The sequence below is a fragment of the Peromyscus leucopus genome, chromosome 6 (genome assembly GCF_004664715.2).
Source record: "Peromyscus leucopus breed LL Stock chromosome 6, UCI_PerLeu_2.1, whole genome shotgun sequence".
NCBI classification, from domain to species: Eukaryota; Metazoa; Chordata; class Mammalia; order Rodentia; family Cricetidae; genus Peromyscus; species Peromyscus leucopus.
The window spans coordinates 45,975,857-45,999,853 of NC_051068.1; the positions used below are offsets into that span (position 1 = coordinate 45,975,857).

At 41.1% G+C, this 23,997-nt stretch overlaps 1 protein-coding gene and 1 pseudogene across 1 annotated transcript in view; one reads left to right on the forward strand and one right to left on the reverse strand.

The window, feature by feature from the left end:
- The window catches only part of LOC114691717 (IQCJ-SCHIP1 readthrough transcript protein), a 735,800-nt gene that overhangs the window by 245,673 nt on the left and 466,130 nt on the right, over positions 1 to 23,997 (forward strand). The gene's annotated exons all lie outside the window — the stretch shown is intronic.
- Positions 5,826 to 6,386, reverse strand: LOC114691721 (annotated as a pseudogene).

The following is a 23,997-nucleotide window of genomic DNA, read 5'->3' on the forward strand; positions in this document are numbered from 1 at the left end:
GTCAGTCTCCTTGTATCCTGTTTCTACAATGTCACTTGAAGCCTGGTGACATTTTTCTGGTTTCAGGAGCTTATGTTTGCATATCTCTCCAATTCAGAGACCTCCTTTTGTTACAGTTGCAAATGATGATGAACAAAAGTGACAAAATGCTATCTGATCATCCTCGCCCCTTGGGTTGCATAGCTACACTGACTATAAACTGCAAAGTGGAGAAGTCATAGTCCTTTCCATAGAAAATTCTCCCTACAGATTGGCTGCTTTTTTTCTCAGGGTCCCTCCCTTGTTCCATCGCTCCCTCCCTCCCTTCATCCTTCCCTCCCTCTCTCCTCCTCCCCTCTCTTCATGTTTCCCTCCCTCTCTCCTCCCTCCTTCCTTCCCTCCTCCCTCCCCCTCCCCTCCCCCTCTCTCCCTCCATCCCTCCCTCCCTCTTCCCTTCCTTTCTTCCTTCCACTTCCTCTGGACCTTCATATCCATCAGTGCTGCCATCTTCTTCCCAGGAGAGGGAAAAGGAAAAGAGACGTTTGCAAACTGCTGAGTTTTAATCATCTAATCATGTTTCTCCTACTTTTACAATGAAATATTTGTCAGTCACTGAATCTGTGTGAGCACTGATTAATAATGAAGATGATTTTAAATTATTCATATGTCTAAAGAGCCAAGTGAGCAAAAATGAACATTTCCTCCATAAATGTACACTTCCACTTTCAATTTTTATTCAGAAGTATGATACAGAATTTTCTAGTCTTTGCTGAGAAGGAGGCCGCCAGTAAGATTCACTGTTGAACTTTTCTTGGCACCAGGGTTCCTTGGTTGTTTCCATAACATTTTTAAATTCCCGTCTATCTGGATAATTAAAGTTGCTCAGTGCGATCAAGGTTCTGGGATAAGAATAACTCTGGAATAAGAACTTTCACAATGCAGAATGCGATATTTATTTTTTACCAAGAACTAGCTTTGCTTTCCCCAAACCAAAGCGCCTTGGTATGGAAAATGTCCATGTGCCCCTCATGGCTTTACTTCACTACTCACAACACTGGGCAGGCTCAGAAACAGCCCACCTCTGGCTAGCCCTGCTAACCCTGAACCAGCTAACCCTGAACATTCCGCTCAAGTGGGGGACACTTTGTCCTGTCCGCTTTTCCTTGTCCATTGGTCTCTCTAAATCGTCCTTGCCGCAGAGCTTGTCACACCAGGACACTACTCAATGGGCTTTGGCTTCTGTGTCACCCAAACATTTCCATATGGGGTGAGTGACATATACCGCCCTCTCCTGTACTGGGTAACAGGGTCCCTTCATCGAAAGCCACAATCAGAATCAGGGTCTAAAGGGCCTCAAGATACCCAGTCACCACATTTTACTCTACCATTAAGTTTCTCACATTTCATATTCTCAGTTACAAGAATTTTGAGCATAAGCCTTCTTGTATTATTCTTATTCTCCCATGAGTTTTTTAGTTGATGATGACCAAGCCTGGTTTCAGAAAACAAGTCACACAGGATTACATTGAAAGTAAAATGAGGAAAATAAAGACATTTTACAAAAAAAAAAAAACCAAAACAATAACAACAACAACAAACAGGCTAATAAGTAAATCACTTTAATAGGTTATTTTACAGTGCATGTAAAAAAATGAGCAGTGTATGTACAAAAAGACCTTATGTTTAGATATCAAACATAATTCCTACATTCAGAAAGAGCAAAGAGAAATAGGGGCAAATAATGAATAGATTGAGCAGCTAATATGTTAGCTTTAAAGTTTGTAGTGTGATTTAATGATTCCAAAGAATGGTGGGCCCTGGCAGGTTGTCTAATGATGAAACACTGAATAAATACAACAAATATTGCTCCTCCCCAACGGACAGATTCAGAGCTGTGCAAGTAGCCATCTGCCAGGGGCTGGTAGTAGAAAACGTTCATGCCTCGTTAACTTGTGTGTCTTCATGACCCCTAACAAAACACCCTTCAGATCAATCGACACCCCCAAAGCACCATTTTTACATCTGAACAGGATGATTCCTGCCAGCTCTACTTCACAGAACTTGAGGGTTGGTCGGCAGCACCAATCCATTCTCCAATTTGCTCCTGGGAGGGCATTTGCTGGTGTCTTATTGAAGGTCTTTGTTTACTATTATACGGTTCCATTCTGCCAGAAAAACAAACATATAGTTATTGAGATGTATAGTAAGTTCTATCTTAACTAGGTGCTAGAAAGACATTTTTAAAAAATTAGAACAAACCAGAAGTCAATTAGGAAAAAAAATAGAAATTCTGTAATGTTTCTTTTAGTGCAAACTATGAATTTCTTTGGCTACATTAACAAAGGTAGCCAACCTTGCTTTATTATTTCACTCACAAGTCACATGCCCATTGTGCTCATCACTAGTTATAATATTATAATAATTTGAAACCGAGCTTGGGACTTTTCTAAATGAAGAGACATTTCACAATTTCTTTTTGATACTGTATCTTGCTACCAAAGCTCTGGTGACATTCCATTGATCTCAGGAGAAGAAATGCATGCTAGCACAGCCAGGAAGCAGAGATCTGGAGTTTGATACCATCTTCCAAGTGGCCCATAAATCATAATCTATGAGAATACTACTTTTAGGCCACAGTAGACACTCAATGAAAAGACTTTCTGATTTATTAGGTAGGGCTCAGTGCCCATCAAGATATGGATTTCCTAGAGCTACTGGTATGTGAATGAACGCAGCATAGTGATGATGAAGCCATTGTGCAATCCAATTCCGACTCACAGAGAGAAGAAGTGTGTTTCTGTAGTCTGTACTGCAGACATTGGTGTCTTAAGGCCTTCGGCCTGCCACCTACGTATTCCATGAGCATTGGTGGAATGGATCTACAGAAGGAAAACAAAACAAAACATGTTGATAGTCTCTCTGTGGTTTTCCCAGAAAGAATATCTCTCTACTGTCAGGGATTTAAAAGAACTTTGTGATTTTAACAGAAAGAAATGGAAAGTTCGAAAAGTCTAGGCAACACTGATGAGGGACATGATTAGTGCAAAGAGTTGGGAAGGCAATGCAGAAGTGGGTCATGGGTTCAAGTTCACAAGCAATCTTGACTAATTTATCCTTTATTCACACCTGAGTTTATACAGTTTTCTCCATCAGGATGGACTAGAATTGTGAGAGCTTGTCAAATTCCCAGTCAGATATTTCCATGCCTGATACACATGTTTGTACAGGACTGTAGGGAAAGGTGACTATTCATTCCCTTAGTGTTCTGACTTTATTGATAATGTTTTAAAAACATTTCAGTGCAGAATAAAGTGCATAATGAGCTTTAAAATTCAGGCATCCTCCACAAATTGGCTTTCAAACCTGTCATTTAGTATCGTAGCTAAAACAACTTGCCAGTAGGTTGTAGGCAGCACTGATGAGCCAAATCCATTTCCATCTCCACACTCTGAAGACAAAGAGCTTAAGGTGGTGCTTAAGAGATAGCCTGTCTTCTGGTGTGACATATAATCATGTTGGCCTGACTTGATATTCCTCTGTAGACAGATATTCTGCTTTTAGAAAAACATATAATGGTAACTGAATGGCATGGAATATTTTATGCTATCATCTATTATGGGGAAGTATGTTGAGATATATTAACCCTCTCCTTGAAAGTGCAAGTTCAGGATCAGGAGCCTATGATGCATATAACAACAAATTAGCACCATTCTCTGATTCCATTACCTGCCACCCCATGTGTCTGTCTGTCTGTCTGTCTGTCTGTCTGTCTGTCTGTCTGTCTCTCTCTCTCTCTCTCTCTCTCTCTCTCTCTCTCTCACACACACACACACACACACACACACACAAACACACACACACCACACACCTATGCAGTTTATCACCATTCCTTTTGGCTAGAGAATTAGTTTCAGGAGAGCAGGCAGTTTGTCCTCCTGATCACCAGTGGCTTCAGATGTGATAAGTACTTCAAACATTTGCCAAATTAATAAATGTTATTCCCTGAGATAGTCCTAAGTCCGAGCCTGCTCTACCATTGCCTCTGCACAGTTCTGTTGGGGAGTTCTATCTGGAGTCATTCATTGTACTGTACTGCTGCCAGAGTCTTGATTCCTTGCGGTGTTAAGTTCCAGCCCAGTCAGTCTATAAAGATCTCACTCCTTAACTCCTGTGAACTCATGTGACCAAAAGCAGTGACACCTGTGCTTTAGATCTCAAAGTAAGTCACCACTGTGTCTTGCTTTGGAACCTTGTCTTGGATTTAATTTATCTTCCACACTGGTTCTCAGCAAGCATTTCTGGACTCACTGTTTTCAAGAGTCATTTTAACACTAGTGGAAGCCACTACCTCAATGACTAAGACATTAAACACTAAATTCAAACAAATATAGGTTCAAATCCTTTTGCCAGCCTGTTCCCTTGCATGAGCGACTCTTCTTCTGTCATTAAGCGTCCTCATCTGTAACTATTAAATATCTGGCTCCATTGTTGCAGAATCAACCTTCAATGTGCATTCTTTTACTAATATGACTAATAATTTTTGCCTATACATTTCTTTCCAGTTCTCCAGAACTATTTCTCTCAATCCACTGGATCTTAAATTGACCATCATGAAGTAAAAAGGCATCATCTTGCTGCTACCCACCTACCAGGGGACTCTTTCTACATGTTGTATGGGTCAGCAGCATCTCGAAATTACTTTGAGTGGGAAGAAATTTACATATAGGAAAAGCAGTTTTTGGACAATAGTTCTTGTGGTTGGGTGTAAGATGTCCTCCATATGCTCTTGCGTTTAAATACTTTGTTCCCAGCTCGCAAAATTGTTCAGCAGCCTGTGGAAACTTGTGGACGTGGGACTATCTGGCTGCTGTAGTATCATGAAGGAAGGATTTGAGACTAGCTTTGCTTTTTACCAGCTGCCCTTCTTTCTGATAAGAACTTGTACCAGGGAGTTGCCTTAAGTATCCCCCACAGATGACCTTTCTAATGGTCAATCCCAGCCACTCAGAAGCTCCAGTCTGATAGGAGACTTTATGACCTATATGTTTTAACTTGTTCCTTATTTTAGTATGTGTTAATATATTCTCACTGCCAGTTGAGTGGTAGACACATGCCTTCATACTAGACTGTTTATATGATGTGAATAGCAAACAGGAAGTACAGGCTGTATTTGTGATAGAATTTATCAGCACTTTCAACCACCATGCCCTTCCTGTCATGCTGGGCTGAATTACCCTCTGAAGTGTGAACTAGAGTAAACCAGTCTGTAAGTTGCTTTGTCAGGGATTTGTCCATAGTGATGTGAAGGTAACTATTGTAGAAACACTTAAAATTCAGTTTCTTCAACCACCATGGCTTCATTAAAAATGTAATGCCATTTCTACCAATCCAGGAGCACTGGAGGCCTTTCAGGCTTGCAGAGTCTCCCATGCCTCATGAGCTTGATGGACAGATAGTATGTTGCACTCTTTAGTTTCCTAGGATATTTCTCTTTATGTCCATTGCAAACTTCTAGCTCTTGTCTAATTCCTCATCTTAGGAGTCTTTACTTACTTTTTAGAGTCTTTTTTTTTTCTTTTAGAAGTTCATATATGGGTTCCCCCCCCTCTTCCTTCTAACTCCTCCTATGACTCTCCTGATTCCACAGATCCATGGCCTCAGATCTTTTAATTATTATTATTACATATATATGTATATATACATACATACAGTTTTTATTTTTTTATTTTTTATTTTTATTTTTAGTAGAATTTTTTTTATTCAGAAAAAAAAGAAAAAAACCCAAAATATTTTCCAAACACACACAAGAGGGGGAATGGGTATCTGTCTGTCCAGCCCCAGCCCCAGGCCCATGTGGTTTTGGCAGCAATAAGGGAAATGGGGTAATGGCCCAAAAAAATAATGGTGTGTGTGTGTGTGTGTGTGTGTGTGTGTGTGTGTGTGTGTGTGTAAAGAAGGGGTGCAAAAGCTGAGGGGAGCGGTGGGGGAGGGGACAGATGAGGTCAGTACTGGGAACGCCGCAGGTGGGAGGCCATTTCATAACATTTCTTGTTGATCAAACCACCGTGGACACCTTCTTTGCCCATCAGCAGGACTAGCGTCTTGGCAGTCATGGTGACGGTGACATTGAAGGTTGGGCTCCTCCGGTGCTCTTGGTACGAAGATCCATTGTAAATTCTCCATCCTGCAACAGTGAGTCCCGGATCACAGAACATTTCTGGCCCCCAAGTGTCAGCCCATTCACGAAAAAACTTGACCGGTCTTTGCCTACCAGGACACCAACCTCAGCTGGTGTAATGCTAACGAAGATCTTCCCGGGGACAGTGGCCCAGACGGAGGACGAGTCCTTGCATCCTGACAGGTCCTGTCGGCATGAGACTGTCGATGTAGGCATTCCACCCGGCCATGGCGCTGCTGCTGGAGCTGCTCTACATACAGTTTTTAAATTCTGAGATGAGATGAGCTCATTTGGTGTTGCTCATATGCATATGTGTTTAGGGCTGACTACTTGGGATTATCCAATCCCATCTATCAGGGGGATCATTCCTGAAGCAGGCTAGTTCTTCCTCTCTCCACAGTCATTAAGCTCTGAAGCTCTTCACCTAGGGATGGGATCTTTTGAGATTGCTCCCATCCATGTTGGCATGTCGAGTGGTGCTGTCATTTTTCAAGTCTTATTTTAGCAACTGTATTTTTTGAGATTTCATGAACGTAGCTTCTTTATCATATATGGAAGACTCTGTCTCAGCAGGCGGCATGATTCTCTGGCTCTTACCATCATTCCATCTCCTCTTCTGCCATGTTCCTTGAGCCTTTGGTACAGGGCTGTATGGCTGATATAACAATAGGCTTGGTCATCCCACTGTCCATTCTCTGTATTTGACTGGTTGTGTCTTTTGTCATGACCTCTGTCTGCTACATAAAGAAGATCCTTGGATGAGGGGCAGGACTTATATCTAAAGTCTTTCTAGGAACCGCCTCCAACATCTCCCTTTGTTCCTGTCTTGAGTCCTTGCAACTCCCTGATCAAACCTCTCATTCTTCTGTGCACCTAGAATAATTGCCATCAAGCCTCTTTGCCATACAACATTTTTGCAGACCCTGATGATTGGCTTCCCTGTTGGCCCTTTCCTAGGTGTTTTCATGGATGCTACCTCTCTCTGTCTTGGCTGAACACTTCTCTGCCAGTCAGGCCTCATCTTTTTGCTTTCCCCCACTTTCTCCTACCTCCACCAGATTTATTCTCATGTAGATAATGATATTAGCCATCTGATTCTGCAGAGATAAACCCACTCTCAGCAATCTTCTAGGACTCAGAGGAGCAAGGCTTGACTTCTAATGGAAGCAACTTGTAATAAGACTCTGAGGCAGAGTTTCGTCTTTTGTAGTGTCACTAGCTGAGCTCAACCACATACCCCAGCAAGCCCTAGGTAGCAGGCATGATGGGAGACACAGGTAAGAGACTATATGGCTCATCATTTACCAAATAATACTTATCTCTAAATCCAGGATGCCTATGAGGATGGACCTGAAGAGCCAGTTAGTGGTTAAGCCAAGAAACACAGGTACAGATACACTGGTTACCATATCCTTATGGTAACTGATTGTAACCAAACTGGAACGTAAGCAAGAGATGTGTGACTGCACATTGTAAGTTCTGAACATCGCATAAATAAGCCAGCAATTACTACTGTGCAGATGGCTTAACTCTGTTGATGCTTTACTCTGGTCCCTGGTGCTATGAGATAAGGAAGGGAAGAGGGAACCTGGGGATAGCCTTAGGCATGTTCCTGATCCACAGAGGACTTCTCTGTCCTGGGGTTTTATATTCTTTCATGAAACAGAAGCCCATTTCTCTACTTCCAAGAACTGTGTGATAACAGCGACAACTAATTTTTTATTTATTTTAGTTCATTATCTTCAGTGAAAACTTACAGATATTTACAGCTCTTCTTATCTTCAAATCCTGAGGTTTCCATCACTTTATTTCAGCAATTTATTTAATAATTATCTTTGATATTCTTTTGCCAATGAAATGATAGAAACACTATAAATACATTGTCTGGGGATCTTCTTTCAATAATGGAATTTAACCATGTTGTAATACTGATGATGCTTTGTTATGTTGTGGGTTATTTGTCAGCTGTATAGGTAGATATTCTTTTTCAGTCCAAGAATAAAGACTTCAGAACATGGTGATCAGTGCTATGCTGATATACGACTAACATCAGGTCAGTCATTGCTACAGAATCTCAGATTAGGTAGAAAACTAAAATAAATGTGTATGGTATTCACACGCAAGGATATAGTGGTTTGGGTCTTTGATTTTTATTTCTGGAAAAAAAGGAGTGATGCAAGCACCTTCAAACTCATTGATAACTTCTTCCAAGTGATGTTTGTCATGCACATAAAACATTGAAAAGGGCATTTTGGTGCAAAAATGGCCCATTGGCAGGCAGCTGTAAAGTGAGCAATTTGGCCTCACTTCTTGATGCTCTGTCTGGACAATCACAAACATACCATTTAAATACATGAAGAATGTTGGGGTTGACTGCCTAGAATATTGGGATTGATTAATTTCTTTTCTTATTTTCCTTGAAGGTAATCAGCAGGCCCTAGACATAATCAATGAGCAATTTGCAAAGAAACTAAATCATTCTTTTCAACCATAATCACATTCCTGAAAGCCATTTCTGGGTGAGCAATGTGATACTCATAGACCAGGAAGCCTATATGCAGGTTTCACATGTTCTGTGTACCAGTTGTGTGACCTTGGGCAAATGATACCCCCTCGTGCACCAAGTTTTCTAATGTACATTATTTTAGCAGGTCTAACTGCTAAAATATGTATCTAATATGTAAATGCTATGCTCAAAGCCTCCACTGCTCTCAAGTGGGGCAAAGACCAGTCTTTGAAGCATTGTTCCAGAATGCCCTTCATTTCTCTTCTTCCTCCCTTCCAACTCTGTCTTCAACAGGGTTTCAACTCCTTCATTTTTCCTCTGGTTTTCCATGAATAAGGTTAGTATCCACCCTTCCTTAATTCTTGTTTAAATGTAACATCCTTGCTAAGTCTTTGCTACCTCAAGATGCCTTACAACCTACCTTGCTCAACTTTTATCTGTGGCACTAGGGGTTTTCAAACATGCAACCCATTTTACAGCCTATGATAGATAATTCTGTGTCAATTTAAATGAGATAAGGAATGCCCAGAGAGCTGGTGAATTGTTACATCAGGGCATGTCTTTAAAAAGCATTTCTGGAGGAAAACATTTGAATAATAGATAAAGTAAAAATTAATTTAACCTGTCAGGGGCTCCAGAACTTCACAAAGGCAGAAATAGCCAATTCTTTCTCTTTCTTGAGCTAGAACCTCCATATTCTCCTGCCCTCTGACATGGCAGCGTCTGGTTCTTGGGTCTTTGAATTCCAGAAGTACCAATATTCCCTTCCAATCACCCTCTCCGTGTTAAGAAATACACCATTGCCATCTTGATTCTTATGCTTTGGACTAAGTTACACAGCCAGTTTTCTGGGTTCTCTAGCACAGGATGACAAATGGTGACATATCTTCATGTCCGTGACCACATGAGCAAATCTTATAATGGGTCTTTTGTCTATCTACCTACCTACATCTACCATCTATAATCTATATTTATCTAGTTTATCTATAATTTATCTGCACTTGTCTATCACCTATCTAATCTACCTATATCTCTTATCTATCCTCTATATCTTTTGTCAATTGTTTACCTATAATCTATAGCTATCACCCATTACCATCAGTCTATCATGTGTCTGTGTTTATCTATTATGTATCATTTATATCTATCTACCTGTCTATCGATCTCTTATTAGTTCTATTTCTGTGGCTATCCCTGACTAATTCTCCCATTTTGCTTATTGTCTGTCTTACTTTGTTAGAATGAAATCAATGAAAATGGGGACTTTATATGTTTTACTTACTTTTGCATAACCAGCACTGAGTATCACCACTAGAACATAAAAAGCACTTAATAATATATGTTGATGATATAAATGAATTGATCACAGATATCCTAAACACACATTGCTTCCCATACATCATCATGGCTGCTGAAGACTCCAAGGTGAAAAAATTGTGGTCCTAACCCCTGAGAAACAAATAATCTGTAGATGTGAGCCTACCCTTATCAAGACAGCTGAGTACATGTGATGAGTCTGAGATCTTGAGCTTATCCTTATCAAGACAGCTGAGTAGGTTTGATGAGTATGAGGTCTGTTGGGCACATGGAAGTCAGAACATCCAACTCTTCTAGAGAAAAGACTGAAAAGGTTTCCTGGATGAAGGACTGTTCTAATTCTGCTAGGTAGCATGTCACCAACTGGAAGAGGCAGAGGTATTAAGCAGAGAAAAAGGTCATAGATGATCTATTTCTCTCACTGTAGAACTTTAAAAATGAAAATAAATCATATATGGAAATGCTTTGGTAAAGTATGGAATGGTGAAAAAAAAAGTGTATCATTTTCCTGTGTTAATTTTTTTGTCCTTGCTAACAATTTTAAGATACTCCATTATGCAACTTTACAGCAAATGACATTTTTAAATAAAAAATGACGTTTGAATTTTATTGGAGTAAATAATCAAAATGAATATATTCATATTGATGAAAGAATCTCTGAAATATTTACCATGCTTTAGCATTTTAAGTATTTTTTCAGTAATTGAGAGCTGTTATCTCTAATCTCTTCGTTTGAGTACAAATTAAACAGGACACTGAAAACACAGTCTTAAAATAAGTCATACCATATTTCTCAAGTGTACAAATTGTTAAATAGAATTGAGAAGTGAACAGAAGGGGCTTAAAACAAATAACTTCAATTTCAAATTAGTAGAGAGAGTAGACTGTGTTTGGAACTGGCATTCATAAAGAGCTAAGGATTATAGGGGTAAAATGGGAGCTGAGCACTTCTGAAATACTTAAGTAATTTTGGTTTAACTTTTTATATCTATTGACTGACATGTATATTTTTCTATTTTATTTTGATAGGTTTTTAATATTTCAGAATAAAAATGGTGTTATTTATTTATTTATTTATTTGGGGGTGTTTGGGGGCCTTTTGAACAGGGTTTTAGGTAGCCAAGACTGGCTTTGAACTAACTCACTGTGTACCCAATGATGGCCTTGAACTCCAGACTGTCTTACCATCATCTTCCACATGCTAGAATTACAGGCATGTGCCACTATGGCAATCTTGGAACAAAATAATTTTAATAAAGCTTAGAAGTTATTTTTATAATTGTTTTACATTTTATAACACGTTCAAGCCTAGTATACTTTGAAACAAATTTCATTTCATTTCTGGTCATTTAGGTTAAAAGTCAGCAATGTATACTGTGAAGAACTAATCTGACCTCCACAAGCTATACATTTTTCTTTACCTTTCGAAACAGTTTTGAGAAAAATTATCAAAAGAGTGATAATATTTGTGCTGTGAAAAGAGTTACATACAATTGTGATTTTAGTGTGATTGGCATGAATAGCACAGTCACGATGGTCCGCACACATGCTGTTTGGCGGTTTCCCAGTAGTTCTGAGAGTGGCAACAGTGGCCACAAAGGGTACCGTTTGTCTCTCACAGAAAAGGTGTGCTGACTCCCACGTTAGATCATTAACATCAGAAGGACACAGAACACATGGAGACCTTGATTATAATAATAGGACAGCTGACAGAAAATAAGAGTTATGAATTATTTATGAACTACTCATTTAATTTTATGTTTAAATTAAAATATTTTTGAGTAAGAGATTATATTTTATTGACCCCTGGAAACAAGAAACACTTGACCACAGGAACAAGGTCTCCTTAAATAAAAGAAAAAATTCAAAGATATGCATGTATTTAGATTTTTTTGGTTTTGTTTTTTAAATTTTTATTTTATTTTATTTTACAATATGATTTAATTCTACATATCAGCCACGGATTCCCTCGTTCTCCCCCCTCCTGCCCTCCTCCCCTTTTCCCCAGTCCACCCCCCATTCCCATCTCCTCCAGGGCAAAGACTCCCTCGAGGATTGAGATCAACCTGGTAGACTCAGTCCAGACAGGTCCAGTCCCCTCCTCCCAAACCGAGCCAAGCGTCCCTGCATTAGCCCCAGGTTTCAAACAGCCAACTCATGCACTGAGCACAGGACCAAGACTAAATATCCTCTATTGGTCTTTTAGTTTTTTGAATCATAAATAGATAAATTATAATTGTGATGTTATAATCTATGAATACAATGGGAAATGATAAAATTGATCTGATTAATATGTTTGGCACTTCAACTACTTACCAGTTTTGAGGTGAGAACTTTTGGAACTTACTCTTACAGGAATTTTGACAGATCAGCACATAGACATTGCTGTATTTGCCTGCTGGGTGATGTGCCCCAGAGACAAAACCCTTACTCCCTGTCCAGCCAAGGCTTGTGCTCTTTGATTATCACATCCTCTTTCCCCTTGATCTTACAACTACCTCTCTGTTCCCTGTTGCCTTCAGTTTGGCTGTCTCAGATTCCACATATACTCAAGTATATTAAGTGCTCAGTTTTTGTGACTGGTTTATTTTTTCTTAACATAATGCTTCTCCAATTCTACCCTTGCTATCACAAGTGAGAAAACTTATTTTTAAAGGCCAAATAATATTCCATTGTATGTACCACTCTCCTATAAATCCTTCTATCAGTGGACATTAGGTTAATTCCACACTTTGAGCTATTGTGAATAGCACCACAATGAGTGAAGATATATCTTAAAATTACTGATTCCAAATCTTCAAGCTGTGACTTCTAGATTGTATTGCGATTCTGTACTCAGGGTTTTGCTTTCTGAAGAACCCGCTTTCCTCTGGATGCACACCTGTGATAGCAGGACTTGGGAGGCAGAGGCAGGAGGAGGAGGAGTGCAGAGCCATTCTAGTGGGGAGCGAATCTGAGGTCAGCCTGTTACAATAAATGAAACAAAGAAGCCATATATGGTTCCCACAGTGGCTGTACTAAGTAATATTCTTTTTTTTTTTTTTGCTATGTGTTTTTATTTTTTTAATAAGAATTTTTTAATTCATTTTACACACCAATCAAAGATCCTCCTCTTCCCTCCTCCCAACTCCCAGCCTCCCTGTCCCTGCCCATCTCTGACTCCCCATCACGAAGAAGGCAAAGGCCTCCCATAGGGAGGCACATCCAGTAGAGGCAAGTCCAAGCCCTTCCCCCTGCCTCAAGGCTGCACAATGTGTACCATCATAGGTAGTGGGCTCTAAAATGTCGCCTCATGCACCAGGGATGGATTCTGATTCTACCGCCAGCCCCCCCCCCCCCCCCCCAGGCAGATCAAGTTACACAACTCTCTTGCCATGCAAAGGACCTAGTCCAGTCCCATGCGGGCTCCACAGTCATCGATTCAACTTTCATGAGTTCCCACTAGTTTGGTTTGGTCGTCTCTGCAGGTTTCCCCATCATGATCCTGATGCCCTTGCTCATAGAATCCCTCTTCTCTCTCTTTGACTGGACTCCTGGAGCTCTGCCTGGTGTTTGGCTGTGGATCTCTGCATCTGCTTCCATCAGTCACTCGTGAAAAGCTCTGTGATGACAGTTAGGGTATTCACCAAACTGAACACTGGGGTAAGCCAGTTCAGTTCAGGTACCCTCTCCACTATTTCTAGTTGTCCAAGCTGGGGTCATCCTTGTGGATTCCTGGCAACCTTCCTAGCATCAGGTTTTTTCTCTATCCCCATGGTATCTCCATCCATCATGCTTTCCCACTCCATCCCTGCTCCAACTCGAGCATCCCATTTCCTTATGTTCTCATCCCCCATCCCCTACCCTCCATTGCCCACTCCTCATCTCCAGTTTACTCATGGAGATCTCACCTATTTCCCCTTCCCAGGGTGATCTATGAGTCCCTCTTTGGGTCTCCCTTGTTAGCTAGTTTCTCTGGAGTTGTGAGTTGTTGTCTGGTTATCCTTTGCTTTACATCTAGTATCCACTTATGAGTGGGTACACACCATGTTTTCCTTCTGAGTCTGGGTTACCTCACTCAGGATTTTTTCTAGTTCCATCCATTTGCCTGCAAATTTCATGATGTCATTGTTTCTCTCTGCTGTGTAGTACTCCATTGTATACATGTACCACATTTTCTTAATCCACTCTTCAGTTGGCTAATTAATATTCTTAACAAAACATCTTTCAGTTTTGATGTTATTCCTCTAATATTGCTAGGCTATTAACAGAATGTAGAAAACCGTAGTTGCATACATACCTTAAAATTTCCCATATTTTAAATGTGTATTTGATAAAAGAGATGAGTATGTTTTATTCAACTGCTGACTTGTAACCTTTAAGTGTTTAGGAAAGGTAGAGCTGTGTTGGTATGCGGGCCTGGGACTCTAAAGTCAGAGAAGCTGACTGACAACAAACAGGAAAGTGGGGAGGGAAGAGGAGGTGAGCAGAGTGATGGGCAAGTAACACATCTGACAGAAGACCCCTTTAAGAGAGAAGAGGGAAAGAATGGTAAGGGACTAAGGAAAGTAGGGTCCCTGAAAGCAAAGTGGCCATGAGAAAAGCTGCATCTCCCACATATGACAAAGAAGCAGGTAGAAGCACAGTTAAATTGTCATACTGTTAAGCACTGATGTGACTGAGTCAATCCATGTACTAAACCAAAAGAATACAACTGTGCATTCCCACATGGTGGCCACTTGGTACATGTGACTTCTGAGCATTTCAGCTATGGCTTGTCTACACTGATGTGTGTTCCACGTATACAGGATACATTAGATTTATTTTTTAGACATGACTTTCCTGGGTAGCCCTGGCTGTCCTGGAACTTACTCTGTAGTCAGGCTGGTCTCAAACTCAGAAATCTACCTGCTTCTAACTCCTGAATGCTGGGATTAAAAGCATGCACCACTACTGTGAAGCAATACATTGGATCTTGAAGACTTACTATAAAAATATATTTTTATTCTAAACTACATCTTAATTAGTTATATATTTTAAAGTAATATTTGACTGTATGTCATCGTGTTATATAAATGTTATTGAAATTAATTTGCTCTATATATTTAGACTTTCATAATGTGGCTACTGAACATTTTCAAACATGCATGTGGCTACTATCTCATTTCTGCTGCACAGCACTGAATAGAATAAAAGAGTGAGTGTCCTCAAGAGAGTTGAAGTATGAGGCAGACCACAAAATAAACTCCTCAATAGCAGATGCCATGGTGTAAGCATTGGCAGCATCCAGGGATAGTGCCTAGAAGACATCATCTAAGAGGGGTGGGATTTCCACGGTAAGAGGCAACTCGGGGCTGAATCTTCGAGGATGGTCAGGAGACCACATTCCTTTCACTGGAGCTTATTTAATGTAGACAGTACATACACCATAGCACAGTAGTTTAAAATAGCTTTACTACAGTGAAAATTCCCTGTTTGGCACATTAAAACAGGGTAAATTTGGGGAATGGGGTAAACACACTACAGAGGTCTACAGAAATCGCCAGAGAAGACTTTGAAAGTGAGGCATAGTTTTGAATAAAAACTTAGATTAAGTTTAAATCTGATTTCACATCAAAAGGGGGGCACCACACAATAATGTTGAAGAAACTGTAAACTTTGGCACAATCCTTCTTCCAATGGTCCAATATGCATTCTAGAAATGTGACGGACCATTCTTTTAGTGTTCTATCATGACTAGGACAACTTAGGACTAGCTAACTGGAAGTGAAATTCCAACGTTGCTATGTGGTGTCTCAAAAATATAGAGAATGATTAGAAAGGAACCGGAGGCGCAGAAGTGACATAGACAGAGGCTTGTGGTTCAGTACTTATTCACATAAAAAAAATGAAGAAATACCGCACACAAAGGCACGTGCCTCGCGGTCTTCACCAGAAGATATCCTAGCAACAAGGATTTTATAAGGAACCTATGTTTCTCAGCCAGTACCACACTGGAAGCTGGTTACCTTGATGAAGTCACTGGCTCCTGCCTCCAGAATCTTCTGCCAAGACCTGCGGCCACGATTGCCTGGAAAAGCCTTCAGCTTCACCCACCATCCTGGAACGACTTGACTCTTGTGCAGGAACAGTGAATGAGCTTCCAACTCAGTGCCTCACTTGACTCTTGTTCTTCCCTGGGGCCCCAGGTAAAGGAGACAGATTTTCAAAGAACACCTATTTTGAGCCTTGGGGTCTCCTGAGTGGACATCTGTCTTCTCTTTCATCTCTTCCAAGTGCCAAGCTTTGTAATTTTGCCTAGACCATCTCCCACTCTGTGCCCCTCTAAGCCTGTACTACCAATGTGCATACCTTGACTGTGGATTTTGCGCTACTCATGAGCTCATGCACCTTATTTTATGCATCTAGCTCCTGCTGTTTCTATTCGAGCTGAATTTTTGACTCAACATCGATGATGCTTATTGAGAAGAGAACATTTATGAAAAGTCAGGAGAGCATATGGCAACCACTGAAAGGCTGATTGACACTTTTATTCTTAGTATCTGATTAGTTTAATGAACTTGTATTTTTCGCATCAGTAATATATCAGTTAAATCTTCAACATTGTCTAAACTCTTCAATTCTTACTTTATTCTTTCTCAGAATCTTGTCTGAACTAAAGAGATGTCTTGATTGCTAGGGGTTGGGGATAAATTAGCTAGTTGTTTATCTGGCTTGAACAAAGTGGAGTGAAGAGTTCTGAAAGCCAACCCATGTGGCACTCTCTGTACAAGCCTGTCACTTGCCTGGTTTCCAGATGAGACAAGCTGCACAACTTTGATTTGTCCCCAAAGAGTATCCTGTTTTCAATCACAAAAGAACTGAATAAATAGCTCATGTTCTGCCAACACTTTGCTCCTGGCCATGCCCAGGGCTTGTCTTTGGCCATCACCAGTCAAGGACAAGATCTGCCTCTCTGTTCTGATTTCAGTTAGTTCAAGGTAGCCTACAGACCTATGCCCATACAGGAAGAGAAGCTAGAAGGAAAAAACACCCAGAATCCACAGCTTTGTTCCACTCTCTCAGGCAGGAAGGCAGGGTGTGAATAACAACACTGGTAGTTGGATCTGTTCACCACCACGTTACTCGACACAGCCTCTTGGGAAGGTTTAATATCTTAAAAGTCAGTACCTCTAAAATCATGGTGGCAATTAATAATGCCCACGCCTAAGTCAGAATTCATGCTGAGGCTCTTGCTGGTAATCGAAGAGTCTTCCTGCAGCTTTCATAAATTAGTTGATAACTGAATTGCTTTTTTTTTTCTGAGTGAAAGGATTTTAATTACACGATTTCAGGCACACCAAGCTTCATCTCCAGGGCACAGACAATGGAGGCCCCTGATAAAAGCACATTAAACCTTCATTGAGGTTGTTTATACATTTGTAAAGGTGGCTGTGGTCGGCTCTGATAGCAAGGACCATAAATCAAAACCTAGGATGTTCTTTTCATTAGCCAACGGTTTTATAGCCTGTGGTGGTTAAACATTGATGCATAAAATGGAATGATATCAATTGTAATTACTGCAAAGAGCGAGTTTTAATTTTCCCCAAAAGGTCTTTAGAGCTTTCATAAGAGTCTAAATATTAGAGTCACACAGTTGTTGTCCTCTGTTAGTGAGTACAGTCTACCGTGATGTGCCTGGGTATGTCTGAGTCTTCCCTGGCTTTTGGCAGGGTTAACCTAGTTCTGTAAGCCAGAATACAGCTAGCTACTTTAGTGACAGTGTGGGTCCCAACGAAACAACAGAAAGAAAAGCTCCCTGATGTCCTGGGAAATGGACAGGGGGAGGAGACAGCCAGAGTCATACATCTCTGAGAGCTAGGGTTCAGCATATGCTTTGAAACACTGGGAATTTTTATTCTCAACTCACAGCCCCACTGTGTACTGGGTGCACAGAGCAGGCTTTCTTACCTAATCTCTCCCCGCTCCAGTGCTGATAGCATTCACTTTGTCAGGTGGGCCAGACCACATCTGTGCTGATGCTCATACCATGGCTGCCTCAGTGGATCAGGTCAACCTCAGCCTGAGAGGACTTGACTTTTCCTCGTCTCTTCCGACAGAACTGCGTAGCAAAGTTGAGAATTTATGAATCCTGTGAAGTTCCCGAGAACCTCCCTTGGATCTTCTGCTAAAAAGACATAAACCCTGACATTGCATAACTCTGATTTTGATGTCTAGAATATGGGCTTAATTTACCTTGTAACCTTGTATCCCAGTTTAATAATCCCTGTTAGAGAAAAAAATGCTAAGAAGGAGTCTTTTTTTACATAAGTCCTTTGACAATTTTGTACGATGTGTTTTCATCCTTATCTCCCCATTTCCAGACTCTTTCCAGATCCACTCCCACTTCCCTACCTACCCAACATTGTATTTTCTTTTGTGTGTGTGTGTGTTTGTTTGTTTTTAAGCCCATTGGGTCCAGTTGGTGCTGCCCATATATTTTGGACACTGGAGAGTGGTTGAACTGCCAGGGAACAATCTTAAAGAAAACTGATTCTTCCAGGAAGGAAATTTTTAAGGCACAATCACTTTGAAATGCTGAGTCAAGAAGCCTTCAGGGATAAAGGTTTCTGAAATAATTCATAAAGATGGGCAGCTCTACAATCTGGGGTGGCTGGTGACAGAAATTGTGTTGCTGTTGGGCCTCTGGCAGCTAATCTTCCTGCGCATTCTCATTCCTGCAAGATCACCACGTAGGGAAACAGCTGTCCTGTGCCTTGTTTCCCATCAACTGCTGATGTGTTTAAGACTGACATGTTTTTGATTGGTGTGTCTCCTTTCCATCACAACCCACAGCGAGATATGGACCACCAAAACTCAAGCCACTACAGGGTCACATAGAGCTTTCTTATGTATTCTGAGAAAATTGATCAAATCTGCTTTGAATCTGCTGCGTTGTTGTGTCATTGGCCTTGTGATTAAATCATATAAAGAAAGTGTTCACATATAAACATCAACATTAAAACACAACAATATGCAATAGTCACTAACCCTTACATAGTGAAGGCTATGATAGCACCTCTATCTGCTGGCATCTACCAAATTCCTCTTTTTATATGTGTAGTTTAAAATCTTCACAAGTCCCAAGCAAGTTGGAATTGTTGCCCGCGGCTATAGAAAGGAAAGTGAGGTTTAACACTTCTCTCACTGCCCCACAGTTCATAACCCGCTAGGCTATTCCTCAGTCTGTGCTGACTCCAAAGCCCAAGCTGTTCTCTTAGCGTTTCTCTCAGGAGCAGAGCACTGTGCTCTAGTTAAAGGTGTTTTATGTGTGGGAGAACAGAGTCCAAGACAGTTTATAACAGCATAAAGAGCACTTGCTAGCTAAGTCACTGTTAATGCAGTCAAGTTACCAAATAAGTGTGATTTTCATGTGGGCAAATTGTTAACGACCTTGTGAACTGGATTTACAAGGAGGCTCTTAATTTACTACCATATGTTTATGGGTGCTCTTGTGTGAGATTGGTCATTTAAGGCAGCTGAGGCTGAAAATTGCCCAAGAAGTGGATTAACAAACTACGAACAAGGATTTCAGGCAAATTCCACGGGTACCAGGTAGACAGTGGGCCATGAGCACCGGGACAGTTGGCCTTTATGCCTGAACCCCATTCCTTGTCCGGAATTATGCATCACAAATGAACTTTCTCACTGATATGGAACTTTCCATTTTAGGAAATCTGGCTGAACTATAGGATTTCTTTTTTTTTTTTCTCCAATTTTTCTTCAAACTATTAGTTTAGGCCAAAACATTAGAATCGTATTTGACTAGTCTGTCTCATATCTTGTAGACAAACCACCCAGAGGCCCTTTTCTTTTGAGAACTGAACTCGTGTTCGCGTCCAGGCTCTCTCCCACCATCGGTTGTCACTGGCAGTCTAAGGGTCCCTGAACTGGTCTCTGCTTCTCTTCCATCCCCTGTCTGCCTTCAGCATGATGCCCTGAAGGACGCTTTAGAATGTTAGTCAGATAGTTAACCCTCTTCCTAATCCCAGCTGCCTCCCTACCCGTCTTGAGGCAAGCCTGTCTGCCCACTGCAGCCTACATTCTCCCCCTTGCCTCTCCAAGCATCTCTTCTCCCACACCTGTCACATGCCCCACTGTACCCTTTTGTCCCCACATTGTCCTTTGAGCCCCGCAGGCATACTTCACCTTGGGACCTCTCATCGGTTGTTCTTTCCACTTAGAAGATTCTTCTCCAAATATCTGCATAGCTAATGACCTTCGCTACGGATATCTCCTTGTCTCTGACAGTCTGGTCTTATTCATACTGCTCTTGGTACTCTAATATCTAGCACCCTGCTCTAGTATCTCCTTCTTAAATAAGATGTGTTAATGCATGCAGTATGCTCCTTATCTGACTCTCCCCTGGGACACAGGCTACAGGACAGTTACTACTTTTGCTCATTTACTGGCATATCCCAAGGACACAAAGAAGGCCTCTTATATAGTAGCTGCTCAATAAACATTTGCCATTGTTGAATTGCTAAGTGGGAAAAGGATTCCGCAGCACGGGGAAAGAGGACCATCATGAGTGCTTTATTTTCCATCTCACCATTTGTCTGGTATTTTGTAAACACACTATATGCTGTATGAGTGCAAGCTTTCCTATTAGAGAAAAGCGCCGCTTGGCTGGCATTTTGGAGTGAGCTGGCATTGCGATCATTGCCTGGGCTTCGACATAAGTGGCTTTCAAAGGATACAATGGATAGTGGCTCCGTTAGGATGGAGAGGGCTTCTCTGGGCAGTGTGCCTGGAGGTTTCCCAACTCGGAAATAGAAATGATACTCCGCAGAAATTACACTTCAGGATAATATTAAAGTATTTGCTTATGCCGGGCGGTGGTGGGCAGGCCTTTAATCCCAGCACTCGGGAGGCAGAGGCAGGTGGATCTTTGTGAGTTCGAGGCCAGCCTGGGCTACCAAGTGAGATCCAGGAAAGGCGTAAAGCTACAAGAGAAACCCTGTCTCGAAAAACCAAAAAAAAAGTATTTGCTTATTATGAGTACCTTTGATTTTGAAGGTTACTATAACTTCAGCCATCTGTTCTTATTCAAAATAAAAACTCTGTCCTGAACAAGAGTAAGGTTTTATTTCATGATATTGTGACATTCTCTTTTGGTACAGGGATAAGGATCATCTATTGTTCATAAAAACAAAAAGAGCAGAAAACATTTTCTGGAGGTCCTGTGTTATTTTAGTTTAGGCTAAAAATGAAATTTCTGTGTGGAGACATAGCAGTATACTCATTTAAAATGTTTCTTGTGCTTTTTCTTTGGCTCTTTTTCTGTTAGTTTGTTTTGTCCTATGCTGGTGTTTATTATTATTATTAATATTATCATTATTGCTGCTGCTATTATCATTATTATTATTATTAGATGACTGTTTTCTAATGAGAGAAAGGAAAGTGTATGGGTTTGGTGAGTAGGGAGATGGGGAGGATCTGGGATGGGATGGGGGAGGGGAAACCACAATCAGAACATATCATATGAAAAAAAATCTATTTTCAATAAAAAATAAAGTTTTCAAAAAAAAAAAACCTGAAGTAAACAAGCAAGCAACACACCCTTTAGCTCCCATCAACATGAATATATAAGAAGAGGCCTTGAAAGAGAACACCCAACATCCTCTCCTTTCTTCCTCTTTACCAAGATGGAACACAGCACCGTTATTAAATTTCCACGGAACGGAGCAGTGCCTGTTTGAACCCAGCCGGCCACTGTCGGCTGCAGCGTGGATTATCTGTGGAGGCAAAGGTGGAGGCACAGTAGCAGAGATCTTGTCACGTGGCCAGCTCCTTCCTGCCATGTAAGACAGTCCTGGGCGACAGGAAGAACAACCAGGGAGCCTAAGGAATGGGGAAAGTCAGAAGAGGGAGGTCGGCCTGTGAGCTCTGCAAGTGCCCCTTGCCTCTTCCCGTCACCCAACCAGTTAATCACCTTATAAAACGCCAGAGTCATCAGAGCCGGAGCTGAAACAGCAAATTCAATTTTTCCCTCTCCTTTAAATGTCTCCTTTTCAGTTATACAGTATTTTATGAAAAATTGATGTCTTACTAGTCAACATGATGAATGCTGCGACATGCAGGGAATAGTTTAAGGAGTTTGTTTTAACAGTTATGCATTTAAATTGTCCCATTATAGTGGACAAGTTTCTACTGCCGACAAAAAAAATCAGTTCTTAAAGGTCTGGTTCTCCTACACTTTGTGCTGTTGTTGCTGCTGCTCTCCATCATTTTGATAGCAATTCTGATAAATTCATGAATTAAAATTATTTCATCCAAATGTTAAATTTCAAGGTGGCAGTTAGGGACCTCCTTTTCTTTTATTGCAGGGTTTTAATACACAGTACTGAAGACATAATGTAAAAATATGATAGGTTTTCTAAGGAAAACCTCGAGCTGTGTAGGCTCAGTGGGACACTTGCCCGGAAGCAATTAAGCGGTGTAGTGTGTTTCTATAGACAAACTATTGCTACAATTCAGTGGAATTTTATTCAAGGCAAGTGCCTAGGTCAAGGTCCAGGACACAGACCTGGAGTGCAGTAGACGCCTAATAAATATTTATCGAATGAATGAGCACGTGGAAAACGTCGGCTGTTCTTTCGTCCCTGCAGCGAATTTCCCTGCTCCTTTCCTTTGCCCCTCTTCCCTGCGTCCACCCACCCTGTGAAACAGCCTGAACTTCAGAGCCATTAAAGCCGATTTCTACATTTTACAAACAGAGCGACGAGGCCTGAGTTCCCTGAGCTCTTAAATGAAAAGGTGGTTGTACAGCAAGCCAGACGGCAAGTCCAGCCTTCAAACTGTAAACCCAGCTCCGCTGGACTGACGACTGGCTGTTTGCCTAAGTTCTTAAGTCAGGTAGACTCTGGAAACCTGGCTAGGATGCTTGGCTTTGTTTCTGTTTGGAAGAGGAAGGAACTCCTGCAGAACCTTTCTTTGTCTTCCTTTAAGTGCCTAAGCTTTCAGAAGCACCTCAGGGCTGGTGACCAACTCATTACCTGGCTGTCTGTGCATTTGCTGTTCCAGTTCGTAACAATTAGAGTCCTTTCTGAGCCCTTACCACATCAGTCTGAGTGGCAGCGGGAGAGGGTTCCAGCCTTCGGTCCTATTCCAGTGAAGACTGAAAACATGGCTACATTTTAAGAAAATGCCGGACCAGAATTCTTAGGAGGTTAGAACAACTAGGCAAAGGCCACAAGACCCGCAATGGAGACCCTGGTGGGTTAGCGGTGGTCATGGTAAGGAATGAAGAGTATCTAGCTGGCTTTTTTAGAGAGGAACTTGGGGGAAATGACTGGGATAGTGTAGGCCAGGAAGCAAGAACAGACAAGGATTGTCTGGGGCATCAGCTGCGAAGCTGAAGGTCTGTATGGTGGGCTGGTCTCAGGCATCGAGGGCAAGCAGAAGAATCAGAGCACTGGGAGGATCCTGTTTCGGCTGGCTGGGTAGATATGCTGTTATGAAGGATGGAGAGGCTTAGAGGACAGTCACAGTTGGAGGGGAGGATACTTAGAGTGAGCTGACAGTTCTCCCGCTGAGTCCAGTATATACTCATGTTTCTAGCAATGTCCGACTGGGTGCCTGATGGAAAGAGCGTGTGCAGAAGGGATCTTGACTAAGTGAAAAGCGGCCTGTACTTGACATTGTGCAAAATATTGAATGATACCTGTTTGTTGACATCAACCATTTTGGGTGATACTATAAATGCTTACCATTCTTTATCTTATAGTCATATGTCTTTACCTTTTACTTTATGTCTGATTTGATAGATAGATAGATAGATAGATAGATATAGATATAGATATTCATTTAATCCTTATCCCAAGCCTATCTGATAGGTACTATTTTATGCCTTATTTAAAAGAAAAATTAAATGGATTGTTCTAGTACAAGTAATCAAAAAAACTATTTGGCAGAGAGGAAAGTTATTGAAATGAAGAACCTGCATTCAAATCCAGAGAAATGCATCTGTCAGTTATTTTATCCTCCTTTCTACATG